The 26,242-nt window shown below is 41.8% G+C and overlaps 1 pseudogene; it reads right to left on the bottom strand.

Annotated features, from left to right (window-relative positions):
- The window catches only part of LOC141145504 (granzyme A-like), a 103,805-nt pseudogene extending 84,188 nt beyond the window's left edge, over window positions 1–19,617 (bottom strand).
- Between the last annotated feature and the right edge of the window lie 6,625 nt (window positions 19,618–26,242).

Genomic DNA, 26,242 nt, shown 5'->3' with positions numbered 1-26,242 from the left:
TAACGGTATTTCCAGGAACCTTCCAGGACAGCGTCTATATTCCCACCCTATTCTATTTTTTCACTGGTCAACTATGTTTTCCCGGTGGTGGTGTGTTTTATGTTTTCTATTTTTTTCCTCTGCGAGTGCACCTTCGGTGGAGGTTACTTGATCTTCTAAACAACTGAGGGTCAGAGGAAAGGGAGGGTCCTTTTAAATCTGATTTGTGTTTCCTGTAGAGGGCGGAGCCGATCATCTCTCAAGTAACTGTCCTGGAAGGTTCCTGGAAATACCGTTACCGGTAAGTCTAACGGGGGTTTTCTCATATTTTACAGTACAGAAGCCTTAAATTGGAACTCCATGCAAAAGGGGAAGTTCCACTTTAAGTCCTCCGCTCTCTCTCTACTCCTATGTTTGGCAAGTAATTTTTTTTTTTTTAGAGGGGTACCTGGTTTTAACAGGTACCCGCTCCCACTTCCGCTTGGATCCCCTCGGATACCCAAGCAGAATTTCTCCTTCCCCTGTTCCTCCCCGCAGTCTTCTGGGAAACATCACAGGTCCCAGAAGACTGTGAGACCATTCACAAAACACAGCATATGTGCAGTAGGCATCTGGTTTTGAAGCCGAAAGCTGCATAGCCGGCTACCCACAGTTAGGATGCCAGCGCCAGGAACCCAAAGTTTTTGGGAAACATCACAGGTCCCAGAAGACTGTGAGACCATTCACAAAACACAGCATATGTGCAGTAGGCATCTGGTTTTGAAGCCGAAAGCTGCATAGCCGGCTACCCACAGTTAGGATGCCAGCGCCAGGAACCCAAAGTCTAGTAAAGAACTAGCCCGGGTGAGGACATCACTGGATCCCTGGACAGGAGTGTCCTTATATTAAAAGTTAGCAGCTACAGTATTTGTAGATGCTGACTTTTCTTTTTTTTTTGCCCAATCTAGACAACCACTTTAAATATTTGTTTGTTCCAATGCATACATCAATGCTGTATGGTTAACCACTTGCCGGCCGGCTTAGGCAGATATATGTCGGCAAGGTGGCACGGGTGCGCAAAACAACTACCCGTATGTCGCTGTGTCATCTGTGGCTAGCGGGCGCACACCACTGCGGGTCCCGCGGACTCGATGTCCGCCGGTGAGCCCACGATCGTGGCACGGAGAGGCAGAACGAGGAGATTCCTATGTAAACAAGACATTTCCCTGTTTGGCCTAGCAACATGACAGGGATCTACTGCTCCCAGTGATCAGGAGCAATGATTTCTGTCATGTTCTAGAGAGCCCATCCCCCCTACAGTTAGCACATGCCGAGGGAACACAGTTAACGCCTTGATCGCCCCCTAGTGTTTAACCCCTTCCCTGCCAGTGACATTTACACAGTAATCAGTGCATTTTTATAGCACTGATCGCTGTATCAATGCCAATGGTCCCAAAACAGTGTCAAAAGTGTCTGATCTGTCCGCCGTAATGTCACAGTCATGATAAAAATCGCAGATCCCGCCATTACTAATAAGAAAAAAAATTATTATTAAAAATGCCATAAATCTATCCCCTATTTTGTAGATGCGATAACTTTTGCGCAAACCAATTAATATACGCTTATTGCGATTTTTTTTTTTTTTTATGTAGAAGAATACATATTGGCCTAAACTGTGGAAGAAATTTGTTTTTTTATATATTTTTTGGGGATATTTATTATAGCAAAAAGTAAAAAATATTGCTTTTTTTTCAAAATTGTCATTTTTTTCTTGTTTATAGCACAAACAATAAAAACAGCAGAGGTGATCAAATACCACCAAAAGAAAGCTCTGTTTGTGGGAAAAAAAGGAAGTCAATTTTGTTTGGGTACAACATCGCACGTCCGCGCAATTGTCAGTTAAATTGACGCAGTGCCGTATCGCAAAAAAGGGCTTGGTCAGGAAGGGGGTAAATCCTTCTGGGGCTGAAGTGGTTAATAACACATGTAAATTTTTGTTTTGTTTTGTAGATATAATGTATTTTTCATTGCAATGGCTGTAATTTGCCAGACCTCCCTGGCAGGATGTTATTATATAGAAGGACTGTTGTAAACTGATTCAATTAGAAAGAAGAGACTGTCAAATTAACCACTTGCCGACCGCCGCACGACGATGTACCTCCAAACTTTGAAGGGGTATATCGTTGTTATGGCAGCAGCCAGCTGCCATAACCCTGGTATCCCCGTTTTTGTGCGGTGGCCGGCTTTCAGATAAAAGTGGCCCCTGCAGCGGATTCGCAGCGAGATCACTTTTATCGGTGGCGGGAGAGGGGGCCCCCCTCCCGCCGCGATCCGGTGCCCTCCGCCGCTTACTGGAGCCATCGGTAGCGGCGGAGGCGATCGCATCTATTTCCGTCTTGTGCCTGGAGATGAGTGAGGCTAAGATGGCGCCCACTCATCTCCATGACACTGCTGGGCTGAAGCGACGTCAAAACATCACTTCCATCCACGCCTCTTAAAGGCACATTTTTTCAAATGTCATTTTTTTTAAATGACTTTTTTTTTTTTATTGCATTTCAGTGCAAATATGAGATCTGAGGTCTTTTTGACCCCAGATCTCATATTTAAGAGGTCCTGCCATGCTTTTTTCTATTACAAGGGATGTTTACATTCCTTGTAATAGGAAAAAAAGTGACACATTTTTTTTTTTAAACAGTGTAAAAATAAATAAAATAATGTAAAATAAATAATAAAAAAAAAAAAAAAAAAAAAATTTTAAACCCCCCCCCCCCCCGTCCTGACGAGCTCACGCGCAGAAGCGAACGCATACGCGAGTAGAGCCCACATATGAAAACGGTGGTCAAACCACACATGTGAGGTATCGCCGCGACCAGTAGAGCGAGAGCAATAATTCTAGCCCTAGACCTCCTCTGTACCATAAAATATGCAACCTGTAGAATTTTTTAAACATCGCCTATGGAGATTTTTGAGGGTAAAAGTTTGACGCCATTCCACGAGCGGGCGAAATTTTGAAACGTGACATGTTGGGTATCAATTTACTTGGCGTAACATTATATTTCACAATATAAAAAAAAATAGTGCTAACTTTACTGTTGTCTTATTTTTTTATTCAAAAAAGTGAATTTTTTCCAAAAAAAAGTGCGCTTTTAAGACCGCTGCGCAAATACGGTGCAAAAAAAGTATTGCAATGACCACCATTTTATTCTCTAAGGTGTTAGAAGAAAAACCATATATAATGTTTGGGGGTTCTAAGTAATTTTCTAGCAAAAAAAAACCTGTTTTAAACATGTAAACACCTAAAATCCAAAACGAGGCTGGTCCTTAAGTGGTTAATAAATAATAAATATTGCAAGGCTCAAAATAATGTGTTTGCTAAATAGTAAAAAAATTATGATATCCAAAATTCTAGTTAGGCAAAGCTTGAAAAAGCCATTGATGAACCTAAGGCTCCATACGCATGGGCGATTAGCGCACCCTGCAATTTCCAGCAGCAAGAATCTGCAGCTGGAATGAGAGGTGTGTGCGAATAGATGCGCCCTAACAAAACAATGACAGGCTGACAGCTGCTGCAGCTATTCATGACTGTTCACAGAGCCAGCAATTACCCGCAGCGATCTTGGATGGACACATCTTATGTGCACCAAGCCACAATCACCGCATATGGTGCCACCTCTGGTTACACACTATTGATGTTTACATGCCAGCCCTGAATGAGCTATTCATGTGGCAATGAAATATGTGCAGAATGGCCTCAGTCTTCAGTCATTCAGAATCTTCCAAGGTCAATTTGCACAGGTGCCGCAGAATTAATGGGTCATTTAGAGGGAGATATGAACATCAATAGTGTGTAATACGTTGCAATGGCACCACATTGTTAATATTTACATGTTGGACCTGAGTAGTAGCCATGATCAGTGGGGTCCATGCATGCTGTATGCACATAAATGTTAGCACAAATGTGCAGACAACTTTTTATATAGGATCTTGCTGCCAGCAAGATTCTGCATGAACACAATACGCCTGTGTACATGTGCCCTGAGACTAAGAAAGCACTCAAAGGCGTGCTGTCAGGGAAGGCTTTACCATAGGAGAACTGCCATTATGACCATCATGACTCAGTTCTTCAGAAATGTCTGCAGGTTTGGCCCTTCTGCTGAGAAATGGAAAATGCTTCAGACTGCTATTTTACATAACCTGCCATTGCTTATCAGTTAAGGGACTTAGGCTGGCCATACACGGTGCACATTTCTTAGGGGAAAATAGCAGCCGCTAGCGATAATCGCAAGAGAATCCGACAGTCTGGTTGTACCTACCCATTAATGGTTAGAATCTTGGCAGGCCTAAGTGACTAGTATTTTAGCAGTGGTGGCCCATAATGCAGGGCGCAGGGGCACTGCCCCTCTATCCATGCGTCTGACCCCCTAATCTACATGCGGGGCGCCGGACGCATGGATTCCAATGGGTTTTTTTTTTTCAAAGCACGGGATTAGAGCAAGAGGCTCTAATAGGTTTCAAAAAGGGTGGAGTTGTGTGACAATAGCAAATAAATATTTGCTATTATCTTCCGATTACCCTCCTGGCCAATCAGGAAGCGGGTCTTGAGAACCGTCACCCAATTGACTGAGGGGAGAAGTGATTTTATTGGCCGCCTAGGAGGAGGAGGGAGGAGACCCATGGCGGAAGCTGCCATGATGCAGAGAAGGAGGAAACACAAGGGAAGCAGTCGCCTGGAGGAAGTGCTGCCAGCGACCTAGAAGGGGTAAGTACGGGGCTGGTGACTGACCCGGGGGGGGGGGTGGCTGTGGGTGCATTGTTTGCAAGAAGCTTGGTGAGAAGGAGACAACTGTTGGAGGGATTATTCACAAATGGAAGAAATAGAAAATAACCATCAATTGCCCTCGGTCTGGAACTCCATGCAAGATTTTACCTTATGGGGTAAAGATGATCATGAAAAAAGTGGGGGATTAACCCAGAACTACACGGGAGGAGCTTGTGAATAATCTCAAGGCAGTTGGGACCACAGTCACCAAACAAACCATTGGTACCACAATACGCCACCATGGATTGAAATCCTGCAGTGCCCGCGAGGTCCCTCTCCTCAAGAAGCACATGTACAGGGGTGTCTGAAGTTTTAGGGATTGGGAGAAAGTGCTGTGGTCAGATGAGACCAAAATTGAACTCTTTGGAATTATTATTATTATTATTATTATTATTATACAGGATTTATATAGCGCCAACAGTTTGCGCAGCGCTTTACAACATGGGGCAGACAGTACACTTACAATACAAATCAATACAGGAGGGATCAGAGGGCCCTGCTCGTTAGAGCTTACAATCTAGAAATAACTTGACTTGCCGTGTTTGGAGGAAGAAAAATGCTCACTATGATCCTAAGAACACCATCCCTATGGATGATAGGGATGGAAGTGGAAACATTATGCTTTGGGGGGGTTTTCTGCTAAAGGTACAGGCTAACTTTGTCACATTGAGGGGCCAATGGACGGGGCCATGTATTGTAAGATTTTGGATGAGAACCTTCTTCCCTCAGCCAGAACACTGAAGATGGGTCGTGGATGGGTCTTCCAGCATGACAATGACCGAAAACATAACGCCAAGGCAACAAATCAATGACTTAAGAAGTAGCACATTAAGGTAATGAAGTGGCCTAGCCAGTCTCCAGACCTTAATGCTATAAAAAATGTATGGAGAGACCTGAAACTACGAGTTGCCAAGCAACAGCTAAGAAACCTTAAGGATTTAGAGGAGATCTGTAGAGAAGAGAGGACCAAAATCCCTCCTGAGATGTGTGCAAACCTGGTAACCAACTACAAGAAATGTCTTACCTCTGTGCTTGCCAACAAGGGTTTCCCCACCAAGTACTAAGTCATGTTTTGCTTAGGGATCAAATACTTATAAATTGAGTTGCAGTTCAGAGAATAAAATAACATTTGTATCATTTGTTTTTTTCTGGATTTCTGGTTGATATTCTGTCTCTATCATTCAAAATACACCTATGATAAACATTATAGACCCTTCATTCCTATGTAATGGGCAAACTCACAAAATCTGCAGGAGATCAAATAATTATTTTCCCCACTGTACATAATTGACAGCTTTTTCTAACACGCACCAACAATAGGGCAGCTGTAAACCCATCCTTTAATAGTTAGAGGGCTGGGTTATTCATTCCTTCAGCTCAGATAACCAAGGAAGGGCAATGCACAGCATTATTGGTTGTTCCTTATTTCTGGTGGTGAACCTGAGAAGTTTTGATACAAACGTTTACGGTTCATGAACTTTGCAATTCCGGGGAATTCACTGAAAACCCATAGTAGCACTGAACCTGAACCTTATCTTAAAGCCTAGCATTCTGCATTATCAGATATTTTAATTTCACAGCACATGAATTTCAGTACAATTTACTGGGCATGAGATTACATCTAATGTCTGTGGAGGATTAATACACCTACCTCTAAAATCTGGATATCATTAACATTTGTACTTGGATCAAATTTTTTATTAGGAATCCATTTTAAAACATGGAACTTTTGTGTGTCCTTATTTGGTTTTATCTGTGATAAAGATCCTAAAGTAACTGTAGTAGATGAATCCCTAAGACAGAAAATATGTGTTAAAAGGTTAAAGGCATAGATAGTAATAAACATCTGCTTAAAGTACATATCATTCTTATTAAAGACATGCGAGCCTATTCAGTAAATTAGTGTTTCGTAAACTTTGAGTGAGGACCCAAATTGGATCACAAATATGTTTGTGATGGGTCACCATAGGATTTGTAACAAAGGAAGCCTACTTTGTCAAAGTGTAAAATCAGGGGTAAATGATATAGCACATTTTATTTATCTATGTTTCAAATCACATACTATAGTGATCTGAGACATAAACTCTATAAACAATGCAGTTGATATCACAGAGAGCATTTATTTTAACGAGTTGAACATATAATAGATATTCCTGCACATGGCAACACCACCCTTTTCAAAGCCTGTGAAACAGTTAAACCTATATGATTGACAGCACAAAAACATAGTCTAGTTTTATACAATTTGCATAATTAAAGCTATGATGATACAATATTGAAAACAAGCATTTACACAAATGTATAAAACAATACCCAATCAGCTTGATGCCAAACATGCCCATGCTATAATGTATAGAAGGCCGAGTGGTCACATTAAATCTTCTAGGTTACAGTATATAGACATCCAATTCATGTCATGGTTAGTCTTTATCAAATCATTATTTCATTCTGTTCAATAACCTGTTGGTTATCAGATTGTAAAACTGTGTCTTCTGATGTAACATTAACCTCTTCCGGACCGCCCACCATACATATAATGTTGCAGGGCAGCCACCTGTATGTGATTTTGTGAAAGAGGTGTAGGGGGTGCATGCGGGGTGTCCAATCACAGCGGGAGCCAATCAGCAGTGGGTCCGGTGGCCGCGAAGGCCTCCGTGACCCACCGATCCTTCACAGGAGACACAGAGCAGTGGTGTGCCTATGTAAACAAGGCACACTTCTGATCTTTCAGTGAGGAAAAGAGAGATCTTCGATTTCAGCTAAGCTGAAACGCTATGGGGGTTATCTACTGAAGGAAAATCAACTTTGCACTGCAAGTGCACTTGAAAGTGCACTGAAAGTGCACTTTTAAGTGCAGTCGCTGTAGATCCGAGGGGGACATGTAAGGAAAATAAAAAACAGCATTTTAGCTTGCACATGATTGGATGATAAAATCAGCAGAGCTTCCACTCATTTCAGATCTACCCCTTAGATTCAGAGCGACTGCACTTCCAAGTGCATTTTCAGTGCACTTTCAAGTGCACTTGCAGTGCAAAGTGGATTTGCCTTTCGTAAATAACCCCCTATGTCTCTTTTCCTCCAGTGTAACACCCCCCCCCCACAGTTAGAAAGAATCTCCCTAGGACACACTTAACCCTTTGATCGCCCCTAGTGTTAACCCCTTCCCTGCCAGTGTCATTTATACAGGGATCAGTGCATCTTTTTAGGACTAATCACTGTATTGGTGTCACTGGTCCCCAAAAAGTGTTACTTAGGGTCAGATTTGTCCGCCACAGTCCAGCTAAAAATCGCTGATCGTTGCCATTACTAGTAAAAAAAATTAAAAAGCTAAAAAGAAATGCCATAAATCTAACCCATAGTTTGTAGAGACGATAACTTTTGCGGAAACCAATAAACGCTTATTGGGATTTTTTTTACCAAAAATATGTAACAGAATACATATTGGCCTAAACTGATGAAGAAATTTGATTTTTTAAAATATTTTATTGGGAATTTTTTATAGCAGAAAGTAAGGAATCTTGTTTTTTATTCAAAATTTTCGGTCTTTTTTTATTTATAGCGCAAAAAATAAAAACTGCAGAGGTGATCAAATACCACCAAAAGAAAGCTCTATTTGTGGGAAAAAGGGACATACATTTTATTTGGGTATAGCGTCACATGACCGTGCAATTGTCAGTTAAAGCAACACAGTGCCGTATCTCAAAAAATGGCCTGGTCAGGAAGTGGGTAAAACCTTCTTACATCAGAACCCTGAGCTCTTTTAATTGGGCAGGGGTTTGCTCTGGGGCAACGGTGGCCAACTTGAAAATTATAGAGAACCCCAAGTGTGGCCTTAACTCTTCCAGAGGGCTGAACAATTGCAGCAAGTTTTAATGCCTTGATTTGCATTGCATCAATTAGGCAGCCCATTCAAATTAATGGGCCATAAGGTGCCTCAATGCACAAATATTTTAGCCCTGCTGCATTGTTTGCAGAAAGATAAGACAGAAACAATCAAAATAAACACCACGTCCCAATATACAAAAGATTCAAAGAAGGGGGGACAGGGAGGTCACAAACCTCGGGACTTTAAAGGTATTAGGTAAAGAGACCGAAAGGCTCACTAATACATTATATAAAATGAATTTTATTACGAAGATAAAAAATATGAGAACAGTATTTCATCCATATCAAAAGTCAATTGTTCTATACAAAGGCATAGTTAACAGACACCACCACCAGATTCCAGTGTGATGTTTTAAATGCTATAGACAACAAAAAGATTGGAATGAATGCTCATGTTGATAAATGCAAAAAAAACCATATTGATAGTTTATGCCAATAAGAATGTTGTCTAAGTATGCAAAGATATCTATAAGTATGGATTAGTGCTTTATAATGGATATTAAACTCACTATGTTGAAATCTTTGCATACTTGGTTTATGCCAATAAGAATGTTGTCTATCAATATGTTTTTGTTTTTTTTTTGCTTTTTTTGCATTTATCAACATGAGCATTCATTCCAATCTTTTTGTTGTCTATAGCATGTAAAACATCACACCGGAATCTCCTGAGGAAGCTCTGTTGAGCGAAACATGTTGAGCCTTTCTATAGAACAATAAACTTTTGATATGGATGAAATACTGTTCTCATGTTTTTTATCTTTGTAATAAAATTCATTTTATATATTGTATTAGTGAGCCTTTCAGTCTCTTTACCTAAAACCTTTAAAGTCCCGAGGTTTGTGACCTCCCCGTCCCCCCCTTCTTTGAATCTTCTGCATTGTTTGCAGTTTATCATAATGCGCACTGTAGAAGTTGGATTACAATGACCCCAGCATTGGTGTCAGTGGCAGTTATTATAACCCCAACCCCTGGCATTGGTTTTCTTGAATGCAATAATAACTCCCAGCATTGGTGTCAGCAGACAGAATGGTAACCCCCCTTTATAGGTGTCAGTGGACACAATAACAGTATTGATGTCAGTGAGTGCAATTATAACCCTCAACATTGGTGTCAGTGGAAGCAATAATAACCCCTAGCATTGGTGTCAGTGGATGCAATAATAACCCCACAACATTGGTGTCAGTGAACACAACGATAACCCCTCAACATTGGTGTGAGTGGATATAATAATAATCCCCCAACACTGGTGTTATTAGATTCAATAATAACCCCCAGCATTGGTGTCAGTGGATGCAATAATAACCCCTAACATTGGTGTCAGTGATCACAATAATAACTCCCCAACATTGGTGTCAGTGATTATAATAATAACCCCCCAACATTTATGTCAGTGGATATAATCATAACCCTCAGCATTGGTGTCAGTGGATGCAATAATAACCCCACAACATTAGTGTCAGTGGTCACAATAATAACCCCCCCAACATTGATGTCAGTGGATACAATAATAAACCTCAGCATTGGTGTCAGTAGATTCAATAATAACCCCACAACATTAGTGTCAGTGGTCACAATAATAACCCCCCAAAATGGTGTCAGTGGATGCAATAATAACCCCATAACATTAGTGTTCGTGGATAGAATAATAACCCCCAGCATTGGTGTCAGTGGATGCAATAATAACCCCCAGCATTGGTGTCTGTACTAGCAGTGAACTTTTATCCCCCCACACCCCCGAATTGATGGTCAGTGACAGTGAAATGAAACCCAGCACCTCCCCCCTGCATTGGTGGTCAGCGACAGTGAACATTAACCCTCCTATCGTCCCCCCCACCCACATTGGTGATAATGGCAGTAAAAGTTAACCCCCCCACTGGTGGTCATGACAATGAAAGTTTATCTCCATCCCATTAGTACCCATTAGTACTGTGGGCGGAGATAATGTTGCATCACAGTACAGTCTCTCTTTGGCCTCTTTCCCATGATACTCTTGTTTGAGCATCTACCTTTTCAGACTTTTTTTTGTATTTATTTGCGCGTATTTGTGCACATAAGGCGTAAATTACTGACCAAAAATGTAGATTTTTTTTTTTTTTTTTTTACTAAAGAATGCACGGCACTTGTTTACATGCCTGTGTACATAGGCATATTACAATTAATGGGCTGTATTTTAGCTCAGCGACTGACTCTACAATTGATGGCGGAGGAATTGGGCATTAGCAAGGACACGGTGTGCACCATCATCTGCAATGATTTAGGTGGAAGATCCCAAAAGTGTGTTGTGAATGGCAACTATTTTGAAGGCAAATAAAGGTAATTTGTTTTGTGACACCATTCACTGACCACGTAGGCTTCATGTGGACTGCTGCTGGTAAACAGACGTTTAGGAGCAGTTGGGCGTTTTTTTTAGCTGCCCCTGAATTCTCCTCTATGTTATCTTGTCAGTACATGTACACAGGGTCCTTTCTAGTCATTTCTAGGCAGTTGAGTTTAGAAAAATTTTTTGGAAAGCAAAAAAATGTGTTCAAGACGGATGTTGAAACGCCAAATGCCTGTAACAGCTTGTAAACGCGGTAACTTGTGTTTAGCAATGCAAAAAATGCTTCTAAACGCAAACGCGGCTAAACGCAGCTAAATGCGGCATGTAAACGCAACACATTTTTTAAATGTCAGTTACTAGCTGTCAAGTTCCTTCGTTCAGGAGCGGTTTTAAAACGTCCCGAGTACATTAAGCCTAACTGTTAATTGACTCAATACTTCGGCTGAAAGTCTGTTCTAAGCATCAACTACTCTTGTATGTCAGCTTGTTTGTAAGTATATTGGCAGACACATCCAGAAATCCTGTGTAAGGGTATAATATGTAAGGTCCTAGAAGTCACCTAGATTTTAGTGTAGATAAGAAAACATGTTTTTAAAGTTCTCTGGTGCACTTTACAGTTGTACCTACCACTATATTCACTTTAGGACTCCAATACTTGTTATTATTTTAATTAATGGGGAAATATGCCTGGAAGAGGAGAACCCAGACACATGACCTGTAAAATCCAGGTACCAGCCTCACCACCTTTAATGGAATGTTCTTTGCAGCATTATGCAGTGAACATCCCATGGCCTGCATTTTATGATTTAGTTGTAAATACAAAGTGCAATGTGGAGTAAATGCTGCAGTGTGGACAGTAAATATTGATATCTGCACGCCATTTGAAATAAGCCCCATAATGATTATTTTTTCCCTTTTTTGCGTAACTGTCTTTTTTGTAGTTTGAAGTATGTATTTTTTTCTTTCTACAGTCGCTTGAAGGATTGGGCTAGACACAGCCATGATCTGCACCCACCATGCTTCTGATCATGGGTTTTCCTAAACCTCTTAACACTTATAGGGCGTACACACGGTCGGACTTTGTTCGGACATTCCGACAACAAAATCCTAGGATTTTTTCAGATGGATGTTGGCTCAAACTTGTTTTGTCTACACACGGTCGCACAAAGTTGTCTGAATTTCCGATCGCCAACCACACGGTCACATAAACCACGTACAACTAGACTAGAAAAGGCCGGTTCAGAACCAAGCGCGGCACCCTTTGGGCTCCTTTTGCTAATCTCGTGTTAGTAAAAGTTTGGTGAGAGACGATTCACGCTTTTTCAGACTCGTGGCTTTCAGATCATTTTCTGCTGTTCAGTTTGTGCTTGTGGGTTTGTATCTGCTCTTCAGTGCGTGCAGTCAGTTCGTATTGGAGTTTTCTGTGCGATCTTGTCCGCTCGTTGCTGTTTTTCAGGTCGCTCTTCACAGGCCTTGCTGTTCTTCAGTGCGTTCTGTTACTTCGTTCTGAGCAGCCGACCGTTTTCTAGCCATGTTGCGTATGCGTACTCCTCGTAGAGTTCGTGCTGTGCGGGGGCTTGGTGTTGGGGTCCTGACCTTGACACAAGTCCAGTCCATGAACAGGGTGGGGAGGAGTTCATGGACCAAGAATTGGTTGCTTCAGCGTGACCAGTTCTCTCATATGCCTTTGCTCCGTGAGATCCGTGAGAAACATCCTGATGATTTCAGGAACTTTCTCAGGATGACGGACCCCGTATTTCACCGTTTGTTGGCTTTGCTGACCCCCTATATCAGCAGGCAGGATACCTGCATGAGGCAAGCCATCACTCCGGAGCAGAGGTTGGTCGCTACCCTGCAGTATTTGGCGACAGGGAGAAGTCTGCAGGACTTGAAGTTCTCGACAGGCATCTCCCCCCAGGCTCTGGGGATCATTATCCCAGAGACCTGTTCTGCCATCATCCAGGTCCTGCAGAAGGAGTATATGAAGGTAAGATTTTTATCCTTTAATATCACATTTTATTGTATTGAATGTTTGCTAATATATTGTATTTCTTTCCTCATTCCCTAATTACCATGATTGTAATAGGCTGTGAATGTCCCCTTTGTTCTCATACATGCTGGATTTTTATGTAATTATTATTTTAGGTCCTTCATACATATTTGCCCTTCAATAACCTCTCCAGCATGGTGTCTCCTGGCCTATATTCACCTCATGTAGTCACTTAACAATGTATTTTTTCTGCTCCATAGTAGTGTTTTACCCCAAAAACCCCCTAAAATGTTTGGAAATGTTATTTTTGCTTTAAATTCTGGCAGAGTGCCAGAGGCTTTTTTTTTGTGGTGTTCCCAAATAATTTTTAGTAACCCTCCCTCCCCCAACTGCTAAGTCAGCTGATCCCAATTCTCTATCTATCCTCAATCATCTATCTGCTGACTTTGCCAAACCCATACACACTATACCCATCTCTTTAGTGGTCAGATTTATGGATGAATTCCCCAAAGCATGTAGTGCAAGGGCCTGCCTGTATACTTTCAAATGGTACTGTTTAAAGTTTTTGGATCCTATTATTATCTTGATAGGTAATAGCAGAATGTCCAAATGTCCTCAAATGTGTACAGTGTGTATTTATATCTTTGTATTATGACACTTCTTACCTGTCCAGTGGTCTGCCAATAGTGTAACTAAGGAGGGGCTGTTCCAAGTAATACCCTGTATTTAGGCATTCATCTCTCAATGAAGTGAAGAGGGTTACCTGTCCAAGATTTCCACACACCCCCTATAATGTTAGAAATGGCCCATGAGAGGGGGGGAGGGGGAATATGATAGGTGTACCTAATACTTTGGCGTTGTTAAATTCCCCTTAATAAATGCTAGCTGGAGGTTGCCCCATAATGTTTGTGTCTAATCTGCTTGCCATGTTTCTGAGAAAAAATAGTAATGTTTATTGTTTTTGCCTCAACAGTTTCCTTCCACGCCACAGGAATGGCAGACTGTGGCCTCCCACTTTGCCCAGCAGTGGGACTTTCCTAACTGCGGAGGGGCAATTGATGGAAAACACGTCCACATCATCCCACCACCCAACTCGGGTTGTACTATTATAATTACAAGGGGTTCAATAGTATTGTGATGTTGGCGGTGGTGTCGGCTAATTACGACTTCCTGTATGTGGACGTGGGGAAGAATGGTCGGATGTCCGATGGTGGAGTCATCGCCCAGACTGAGTTTTACAGGCGTCTCCAGAATGGCAGCTTGGACTTGCCAGCTCCAGAGGACAATGTTGAAGGACTCCCATTTGTGTTCGTTGCTGATGAAGCGTTTGCGCTGGGGGACCACCTGATGCGGCCATTCCCAATGAGGACCCTCACCCCGGAACAGAGGGTTTTTAATTACCGGCTGGCCAGAGCCTGAAGAGTGGTGGAGAACACATTTGGAATCCTGGCCAGCCGGTTCCACCTATTTATGACACCCATCCATATGGCGGAGTATAAACTGAACCATATTATACTTGCGTGCTGTGTTCTCCATAACTTTTTAAGAAAACATTCGGCCAACTATGCTGGCTCAGTTGGGCCTGAGGCCGGAATGATACATCAAACCACACTGACGGCGCTTGAAAGCGGCCGTCCTGGCTTGCCCTCCCTGAGTGCCCGTGATGTCCGGTTACGCTACCTGGAGTTCTTTGCGGGTAGGGGGGCTATCAATATGCCAGCAAATCTGTGAAGCCTTTTTATAATAAAACAAAAAAAGAAATTCTTTGTGGACATTTACTGCTTGTGTTTGTTTTAGCTGACCCTGACAGAAATGTGTTGAGTCCAGAAAATGTTGTGATTGTGTAACCTTATTATACAAAGCACTGTTGGCTGTTATTTACTAAAATGCAAAAACACATTTCACTACAAGTGCAGTTGCAACTGCACTGAAACTGCACTTGTAGTGCCAAGAGGATTTGCCCTTAGAAAATAACCCCCATTTTCTCACAAAACAACAATGACATCACCCCAAAAGTGTTGTAGTGTTGAGACAATAATCCACACATTCTTGATTACCAATCTTTTTAATACCTGCACAATCACATGTGCATTTACCAAAGGTTTTTCCAACAAACCAACCTGTTTGTTGTATAACAATTTTTGGGGTGGCATTATCAAAACTCAAAATTTCCTTTTTAGATAAAACAGGCCTGTGTAAAACCAACAAGAAAGACACAAATCTTGAACTTACAAAAGTCACATTTGGTAGAATTTGAAGGCAATATCACACATGAGTATTTAGGAACTGTGTTTGATATTGCGTTCAGATGGGGTGAAGTCACCCCAGGAAAAGCCAAATTTGGAAGATGCACACGAATTTAACAATGTCAACATGTGCTATCTGCCATCAGGGGGGGATCAAGGGACGTGTTTTGGGGGAGCAAGCCCTTCCTCACCACTACTTTATTATTGAGGAAGGGGTTGAACCCCCAAAACGCGTCCATTGATCTCCCGTGATGGCAGATAGCACATGTTGGCACACTGTGTGCATCCTCCAAATTTGGCTTTGGGAAAAATCACAAAAACATTTAGCACATTGTAGCACACAAAAGAAGAAAGTGATTTGGAGGGGCTTTAAACTCGCCCCAAAACATCAATGATGTTTTTATTTTTTTGAATAACATCATTGATGTTTTTCTTGATGATTTCCAATTGTAAATTACACCCCATGATCTCCCCGATCAGGATCTGGGCACTTTCGGATGTGAAAGGATCTGGATCCACAACCTCACGATCACCTAAAAAGAGAGGAACCCCAAAATAAATTAGGTCTCCAAAAAATGCCGCCATCCATCTCTTATCTGAGCCTGTGGTCACAGACAGTCACCTGTTGTGGCGACTAGTTCCACCACGTCTTCTTCCTCCTGCTTAGATTGTGTTGGGGGGATTTCACCTTCTTCCAGGGGGGGGGCTCTGGTCTCCTCGGATGAGGGGTGTCCTCCGAGTCTTTTATCCCCTATGTAAAACAAAAAATGGTATAATTAGCACACAGATATTTGATGGCAGAACTATAAATAGGAATCATTGCTTGGAAGTGGGGTACAATTGTCAATTTGAGCAGAGTTCCAAGATGCAGCATTTTCAGTGTCCTTTGTCAAGCTGCAATACTTTACCTGTTTTGTACAAGCTTCACAGATGTAGCCCCCCCTATAGTATACACTGGAGCACCTGTGTGGCCCCCTAATAAAAATGGTGTTCTTGTGTCCCACACTAGTGCTCCAGTGTCCAGATGTGAAAACAGCTGCTGCGTGTCCTCTCCTTACACAGAATCTAGTTTGCATTTCATTCTAGTAACAAAGCCATCTACACAACCCAATTCTTTTAAGACAAGTATAGGGCGTCAAAATGGTGGCCAAATGCATATGGCCTAAACAATGGTATTTTAGAGTCCGAAAGCAAAATGTTTGATCCGAATGAATAATGTGCCCATGAACAAGAAAGTTGCCATTTTAAACCGTACAACCGTTCCTAAAAGCACATGGAGCAGCACGAACGTAATAAACATAAAGAATAGGAACACAGCACAACTACTCACTTTTTTGCAGCACTCTCCGGATCTTTCTGTACTGCTCATGTTCTCGTAATTTGAGGTCCGACCACCGGTTCCTGAGCTGATCTTTCGATCGTCGTACCCCGAAATTCCAGTGCAGACTCCTGACCACTTTCGCCATGATCTTGGCCTTTCTGACATTGGGGTTGGGGTAAGGCCCATACTTTCCATCATAGTGGGCCTTCTTCAGGATGTCGGCCATCTCCAACATCTCCCCAAAGGACATATTTGAGTCCTTAAATCTCCTTCTGGATCGGGACGTGTCCGGATCCGGTCTCTCCTCCTCCTCCTCCTCCTCCTCCTCGTTGCTACAATTAGCATGCACCTGCTGTGTATCCGCCATGTGCTCTTCCCCCACTGCGCCGAACGAAAAGGGGCGGGGAATAGACTAGAAAGAACGTTAGGGGCGGGCGGAGTTACACGCATGCGCAGTGTGTATAAAGCGTAACACGCGTGCGTCTTACGTACGATCTGTGAGCGGAGGAAGGAGCATCGGAGGCGCCGATCGTGATAACGAAGGTAGGATCTAAACTTGGGCCTATACTGCTTCGAAATGGAAGCCTATATTATACTAAGATTAGGGGAGTTTGGCCTGACATTAGGGTTTGTCTTGTGTTGTGTCTTGCAGAGAAAATGGATGGGTTCAATGACCACAATTTCTTCCCCCTGTTCATTGACAAATACAGGGAGCTGCCCTGTCTGTGGCAGGTGAGACACCCCCACTATAATCACAAACAGAAGAGGCAGGCAGCACTGGAGAAACTGCTGGAGTTGGTGACGCCGGTGGTCCCCACAGCAACCATCCCCTATTTAAAAGCCAAAATTGGTGGCCTGAGGAGCACATATCTTAGGGAGCGCAAGAAGGTCACGGATTCCCAGAGGTCCGGAGCTGCAACAGATGACGTTTATGTCCCCAGTCTCTGGTACTATGAGAGACTGCGATTTCTGTCAGACCACACTGAAGTCAGGGAATCCCTCTCAACCCTTCCTTCCACGCTTCCTTCCACCCCAGCTGAGGCTTCCGATGTCCAACCTGGGCCTTCCAGCCAGGAAGAAGTGGAGGAGCCCAGCTGGAGTCAGGTATAGCATTCTTCTACAGATTTCTGATCAATAAAGAAATGATGTTTACTAGATGTTATTATTGATCACTAATTGCTGCTTGAAAGTGTTTTACATATCAATAGACAGTAGTGGGCACCCAAAATTGGGACAAGAATGAAAAATGCTGGGCTCAGAAGGATAGTCTGTTATATTTGTTAACATTCAATTTGCAACAGTCAGGAGGTGACAATTGTGTGTGATTGATGAAAAAAATACTAAAACTATGTCCCTTTTTCATACACAGGAAGACCTCAGCCAGGAGGAGGTTGTGGAATGTGGCAGTCAGGAGGAGGCGGGGATTAGTGGCAGCCAGGAGGAGGCGGGGCTAAGTGTCAGCCAAGAGAAGCCTGGGACCAGTCGCAGCCTGACTGAGTCTCAGGTTCCTCCCCTCTGCCTTCCATATAAAAGAGCCAGGAAGACGACTTCGAGTTCCGTGCAGGATTCAGCATTCAGGCTGATCCAGGAGGCTTTGGCGTCCCTACGAGCCTTACCCACTCCTGAAGAGGCCTTTACCTGCATGGCTGCCACCAAATTGCAGGGCATGCAGGAGGGTCAACGCAGGCTCTGTGAGGACCTGCTTTATAAAGTGCTATGTAAGGGGGTGAGTGGGGAACTAACACCCAAGACCGACGTGGTTGAGTTGGACCATCCTCCTCCTCCTCCTCCTGCTGCCACAACTCCACCACCACAGCCACCGCGTGTAAGGAAGCGTGGAAGGAAGACCTGAGAGTGATGGCCCTGGGTTCATCTGGTCTGACAGAAGATGCAGTCTCTCGTATGACCACAGCCTGGGGACACAGATGTCATCTGCTGCTTTTCGGATCTCTGGGACTTCTGGACCAGACTGCACTCCCATAGATATGGACTCCTCAGGCCACCAATTTTGCTTCAAAACAGTTGATGTGTGCCCTGGGGGTCCAAGGCTTCACCCACTTCTGCAGTTTCTCCAGCGTTGCCTCCCTCTTTGTTTAGTTGTGAGCCCTTAATAAAATTTTTTTAGGGAAAGTATACTCTCCTGTGTGTGTTTTCATCCAAAAAGGACAGTTTGTTGGTGACGATTCAGGTACATTTCGAACATAAAATGTGAAATTAACAAGGGACAAAAACACCAAACAATCTCCTACAGATTAAATAGAACAATATATCAATGGTGTTGTGGGAACTTGTCACAAAAAACACACACAAACATTTTCAGGAGTACAAATCAAAATCCCAAAAAAACACTTCAAAAAAATACAAACACAAAAAAAGAATCTACATTAAAGCCAAAAAAATATATAAAAAATAAACAAAAATATGTTGTCAGATGTGAGAAATCAAAATATATTGAGAGAATCCAGATAAATAGTAACAAAATAAGTTTGTGAGAAGTGTGTGTGAATATGAGCAGCAAAACTAATATATTCTTGTCATGTTATAAAGAAGAAGAGAGTGCGCTGTATTAAACCATTTTTAACATTGCAGCGTGACGAAAGTGCTGTATCCATTGCGAACGCTAAGTTTACCAGAACGAGCTGTTCCGTCTTGGAATTTCTTCTGAGCATGTGTGGCACTTTGTGCGTCGGAACAGGCCACACACGGTTGGAATTGACGCGATCGGATTTTGTTGTCGGAAAATTTTATCTCCTGCTCTCCAACTTTGTGTGTCGGAAAATCCGATGGAAAATGTCCGATGGAGCCCACACACAGTCTGAATTTCCGACAACACGCTCTGATCGGACATTTTCCATCGGAAAATCCGACCGTGTGTTCGGGGCATTACACTTTACAATGAGCAGCTGTTAAAACCCATTTGGGGTGTATTAGGACTCCTCCACATATTTTTTCAGGTGAACTTATTAATGCCATATATGGCCTTGCATAGCGAGCAACTTTGCGACCTCCTACTATTTCCAGGCAGGAACCTGTATAGAAAAAAATGCATTTATTATAAAAGATAACTAACTTTAACATGTATAAATGTTACAGCTGTAAGTTGTATTGAAAGCATCAGCACACACTTAATGTTTAAAAAGAATCTGTCACTTTGCTTCTTCGGAGCAAAGTTTGTATCACATTCCATGAAGGGCTATATTTAAAGTGGAACTGCACCCCATCTGAGCACCACAAAGCAAAAATGCTAAATAATTAATCTTTAATATTCAAAGCAAACTCAGCCATCCATTCATTTTCCATGCTTTATTGTGCTGGTAAATCATTTTGAAAAACACCTCCTGGCTTTTCTGGTAGTGGCCATCTTAAGTAAGGGCAGATGATTCATGTAGCATTCACTTCCTGGAATCCATCTTTCCTATAGGCTGAGCTGAGAACCCTCCCTCCCCTCCTGAAGACTCCTGGGATGTATGACTTTATTTAACTAGGCATAGAAACCAGGAAGTAACTGAAGAAATAGAAAAAAAGTTTAAAACAAGTAAATATGATATACTTTCCTATCTATTTACTAATGCTAGCAGCATAAGGATGAAAAATAGTCAATGTTGTTGGAGAGAGTGAAGTTCCACTTTAAAGTGATAAAGTCAATATTTTTTTAAATAACAAACATGATATACTTACCTACTCTGTGCAATGGAATTGCACAGTGTGACCCCCTGGCTCATCCTCTTCTTGGTGTGCCAGTAGGCAGGTGCAGTCCACTTTCTCCACTGCAGGTGATGCTGTTTCGCATCGGCACTGTTGTTTGAGAGGAAGTCATGAGGAACAGGGTTCCTCTATGGTTTCCTGGGTCACTGGGGAAGCGACCTTATTGGATGCTGCCTGCCCATGTGACTCTAGCAGTCTTCTTGTGTCAGGCAGAGCCTATTTAAGGCCCTGGCTCCCAGTTTTGGTGTGCATTTGCAAGTTGGTAGATTAAGAACAGGTACCCCGCCTGTTAGAGACAGTACTAGCGGTTGAGGTTCCTGACAAGATATGATGTTTAAAGTTTTAATATTTTTTTATTCAGTTATGTATTATTGTTCAGGACTAACCCTAGACTACGTGACTCCCTTTGCAATGTATGTATCTTTACAGCACTCTTCATTGAGGATGATATCAAGAAATAAGCTCTTGTGTTTTTAAAGCCTAAGTTTTGGTAAAAAAAAAAAATATGTAACAATCAGCACAAGGGACAGTACTTACACTCAATGTAAAGTGTACCATGTGCTGTTGTCAGTTGTCATAGTGGAAATCCAAAGCTCTCCTATTATACCCTGCAGCAGTGTTCTTCTGGAGCTGCAGGGTTATTACCAGCCCTGGATCTGTGACAGGCATTCATCAACAGTACTGACTATGCCCAACCTTTCCATCGCCATCCTACATTCAAAGAAGCTGTACTATAACTTCCATAAATATAAAATGATCTATGAATGGTGGAGGCAAACCCTTCATGCATCCACTCCACCTCCACTCATCACTCATAGATCGCCTTTCATTCACTTAATTTTATTCATTAAAACTAGAGCTAATTTAGACATACTCAAAGTTGGTGTACTGGGGTGGGCTGTTGCGTGTTCGATACTTTATTAATGTGTATAAAAAATGTGTTTTGCATTTACTCCATTGGTGGCTAGTATGCAAGCCACCAGCATCCTACCAACCAATGACACAAGAGCACACTGACGGTGGGTGGAGCCTGATAGGTAACTTTGAGAAATGACCTGTGCCCACCTTTGCAGCATGACCTGTGCCCACCATTGCAGCCTCACCTGTGCCCATCAATGCAGCCTCACCTGTGCAGAGGAGGAGAGAGGGCAGCTGGATCATCACAGGGGAAGAGAGAGTGGAGGAATAGAATTTACAGACGGATCACAGAGCGATAGCCCGCTATAACAGCTTACATTAGACTTGCCTCCGCTAGCCGTCACACACAGCCCCACCTCCTGACCCGACGTCTGTGACTGACAGAACAGTCTCAGCATTGGACCGCTGTTCTGTCTATTACAGGCGGTGGGGCTGTGTTTGCGAGCAGAGGCAATTTTAATGTAAGCGGTTACAGCGGGCTATCCCCGCTCTGTGATCCAGCCGGCAATCCTCTTCCTCCACACTCTCTTCCCCTGGGGCGATCGCTGGGAGCAGGGCTCCCATTCAACCCCGAATGCCGGCGGTGCTCACCCCCGCTCCCAGGCAGCCCACGCTCGCCAGCCCTCATTTTCCAAAATGCGAGTAGGCGAGTGGAAAATTTGAGGGCTGCTGGCTATGATATCTGCCCATTGCTGTCTGCTGTCAATCAAAAGCAACTACTGTAGTCTATCAGGGTTACCCATCAGGCTCCGCCCATCCAACAGACACAGCACCCTTGGAACTGGGGATTTGTTGGGTTCATGGAGCCTGATAGGGAAAACTGAGATTAGTTGACTAGTCTGAAGGTTCCCATCATGCTCTGCCCACCCCACAACAAAAAGCCCCCTTCATGTGCCTGTCTGCTATGGACACTCCAGCCTCAGTGCTGCCCTCCATGTGACAGATTCATGTACCTTTCTCAACAGGTAGATGAATCTTTCACAAGCACCAACATTTGTGGTGCAGAGGTGTGAAGGAATTCTAAAGAGTGTCTATCTAAAGTAGCTACAGCCCGAGTTGAAAATGCTGTCCGCTGCCAGCATGCTGCAGAGTGGGACCCTTGCTCTTTTTGGGGAAGCATCGATCTCTGTGCAGATATCCAAAACCACTCCTGCTGAGTTATAGCCAGAGCTCTCCAATCAGCAGGGAGCATGAGCTGTAGTGATTGCAAAGCTTTAAGTCTGACCAAATAGAGGGTGTGTTAGACCTCTGCAGAGAGACCACTGTTTCTGCAAAGAGAGCAAAGGCTCCTCTCTGCAGCTGCTGACAGTATTTACTACTCAGGCTGTGACTGCTTTAGAAGGAAAATGAACTGTAAGACATTGAACACCATTAGTCTTGATGTACAGTATTTAACTGATTTAAAATTAAAATTCAATTAGGCTTTCAAAATATATTTAGTACAACAGATATTCCATGTTTCAAAATACATAGCACAGAACATAACCATAGTCCTGTATATATAACTTGATATAATTGTACTATTCTAATGTCACATTACTGTACCAGTGTTAGCGATGTCATAGATTAACACCAAGAGAAGATTCTGGGTGTCATTGGAGGGACACTTGCTCTTCCCAGCCTTCTGCTTTGTACACTTTGGGTGACAGTCATTGTCAAAACCTCTCTTGTGGACTAAAGTAGTACTGGAAAATTGCAACATGTAATCCTATTGTAGATCAGTGAAGCTTACTCCATATGTTATAATGAATTACAATGGTGTGTAATTCCATGTTATACGTACTATAATTAGAGCTGGCAATAGAGGTAAGCTAGATACAATAGTAATTAGGCATGTGCAATTTGTTTAGTTCCGAATTAGTTTTTTAACGAATTTCGAAAAATTAGTTAATTCGGAAATATCCGAATTATCGAAAACCCGTTTAACAAATTTTTCCGAATATTCGGAAATTCAAAAAATTTGTGAATTCGTAAATTCCTACATTCTTAAATTCGTACATTCATAAATTAGTGAATTCGGAAATTTGTAAATTCGGAAATTCAGAAATCTGCAATAATAATTAACTAATAATAACTTAACTACTATTACTAGTAACTATTAAATTATAGGTATTGTAATTTCCTTTCAAATTTGGCTGTCAGTGAACGTAACACATACAAATTTATCCGAAGGTTACGAATGATCCGAAATAACGAATGCTGCATCCAAACGAATGGAACGTAATGAATTAATAATAATAAATAACAATAATAATAATAAAACTTTTTATTATTATTATTTATTATTAATTTGTTCCCTTCCTTTTGTTTAGATGCAGCATTCGTTATTTCGGATAATTCGTAACTTCAGATAAATTCGTATTTGTTACGTTCACTGACAGCCAAATTTGAAAGGAAATTACAATATCTATAATTTAATAGTTAGTTACTATTTCAGATTTTCACATTTTCTGGTTTTTGGATTTTCAAATTTCGAATTTACAAATGTACGAATTTACGAATGTACGAATTCACGAATGTGTACGAATGAACGAACGTATAAATTTACAAATGTACGAATGAACAAATGTATGAATTTATGAATCTGCGAATGAACAAATTTACGAATGCACGAATTTACGAATTGCGATCATAACGAATGACCTGAAAAACGAAAAAAAAAATGAACTAATGAAACGAAAATGAACAAATTTTTTGGCTGTGCACATGTCTAATAGTAATAGCAGAAAGTGCTCCACTATGTCTGATGCCATTGTCCCTTTAAAATAGCTGTTTAAAGCTGTTAAGGGCTACATTTCGCCTATTTGATTGTGGCTAAATCATAGCTCCCAACTGTCCCTGATTTTGAGGTACTGTCCCTGATTTGGAGCCTCTGTCCCTCATTCCTCCTAATTTGTCCCTCATTTTCATCGGATCTATATAGATGTATATGAAATGCACTTTTTATCTATTGAAAAGTGTTTTCCAGTGCTTAACCTTTCATCTGATTTCTAAATTTGTAAATTCCATAAGCCAATATAAAGAAATAGCAGTGGTAAAAAAAAGCACTTGTGAGCAGGGGCGTAACTAGAAATCACAGGGCCCCATAGCAAAATGTTGTATGGGGCCCCCCCTGCAAACAGCCCCCACCCCACAAAAAAATAACTAATTCCACTGAACAACAGATTACCACACTCATGTGGCACAGTACCCAGGCAACAGCTTATATTAATTTTGAACAACAAAACAAAAATTTAAATAACCATATAATAAATTGCAAAATTCAAAACATTGTGTGTACTACTCCAATGCCCCGTACACACGGTCGGATTTTCCGACGGAAAATGTGCGATCGGAGCGTGTTGTTGGAAATTCCGACCGTGTGTGGGCTCCATCGGACTTTTTCCATCGGATTTTCCGACACACAAAGTTTGAGAGCAGGCTACAAAATTTTCCGACAACAAAATCCGTTGTCAGAATTTCCGATCGTGTGTACACAAATCCGATGCACAAAGTGCCACGCATGCTCAGAATAAATAAAGAGATGAAAGCTATTGGCTACTGCCCCGTTTATAGTCCCGACGTACGTGTTCTACGTCACTGCATTCAGAATGATCGGATTTTCCGACAACTTTGTATGACCGTGTGTATGCAAGACAAGTTTGAGCCAACACCTGTCGGAAAAAATCCTAGGATTTTGTTGTCGAAATGTCCGATCAATGTCCGACCGTGTGTACGGGGCATTACTCTTTTATACTTACGTTTTGTAAAGGGCAAACAACGCAAACTGCACCTGTTTAAGAGGAAAATTAACAGGATGACAACCTTGTAAGGGAAGGAAGAAATTAGGTCTTACATTCTATGCACTTTCACTTGGCATAAAATTCTTAATTTTTGAGTTTACACCTACTTGATTTAGACCTTGATGCTTAACGTGCATATTTTCAACATGTCTTTTAAAAATAACCAAAGGAAAAGAAGCCATGGTTTCAACATCCAACAGCCAAAAACAAGCCAAATGTAAGGCAACAGAACATTAGCAAAAGTCAACCTGAAAAAGAGTGAATCTTGATCTAAAATATGAAGATACGGTGATGATAAATTAACAATATCTTACTATATTTCTTTTATTTGATTTTATCCATTTCTCTCCAAAGCTGTTTTCCAGCCAAACAGGCAGTGCAGAAGCCAAAAACTTGCCATCCTTTAATTTAATTGACTAGTGTAATTTGTCATCAAAAAGGAAGATTTAGATGGGTAAATGGGCAAGGACTACACACACTTTACAAAAGAGTGTATGCAGAAAACTAATTTTTGGATTAAAAAAAAATTTGATTCACATAGGATGACATTTTGCCTGATTTGCAATGCTCAAAGTGGGCACGTGGGGCAGCTGTGGACAGGTATGTAAAAAGAAATGTATCGGTTAACAAGCCAATTCAACAACTGAGGCTAGTTAAACGAGTAAAGTGGAACTCTAGTCAACACAACAAAGTACAAAGCTGACATACATATAAGCATTCAGACAAAATATTTGCCAAATACTTATAATTCAGTTCAGCCAGTTTTCGGTTTTACACATCAAAGCGATCTTAGAAAGCCAGTCAGGTTTGCACCATTGTACCTTTACCCCCTTCTAAGTCTGCACACTCAAACATAAGCTGCCAATTCTACTATGTATTTATTCAAATATTTGCCTAAAGTTCCACTTTATTATTTGTCAAACTGGAACCAAAGGGTTCTATTTATAACATATTTCCCATGCTCCTCAGCTTCATCTAATAGTCAAAATACAATATTACATTCCATAAGTTTGACCTGAAAAACCAAAAAACAAAGAACATAAATGTTTTGACATTTTCAGAGGGTGAATGGCTCTGCGAATAGGTTATAAATAGACCCCGTGGTTTAACCCAAAGAAGAAAGGCTATGGCTGGCAACAAAACCAAACATGAACTTTGAAAACTCTTCCAACTTGTATACTCACAAAACACCACATCTTAGAAAACATGTCTGCGTGCCTTCAATTCTGCAAAAGTGTGCACAGTGTGCTTTAGGTCCAGCTGTTTTGCTCTAGAATTTTCAATGCTTAGGATAGCAA

This window comes from Aquarana catesbeiana, linkage group LG01 (assembly GCF_042186555.1).
Source record: "Aquarana catesbeiana isolate 2022-GZ linkage group LG01, ASM4218655v1, whole genome shotgun sequence".
Taxonomy (NCBI): Eukaryota; Metazoa; Chordata; class Amphibia; order Anura; family Ranidae; genus Aquarana; species Aquarana catesbeiana.
This window is presented reverse-complemented; position numbering and strand designations above follow the sequence as displayed.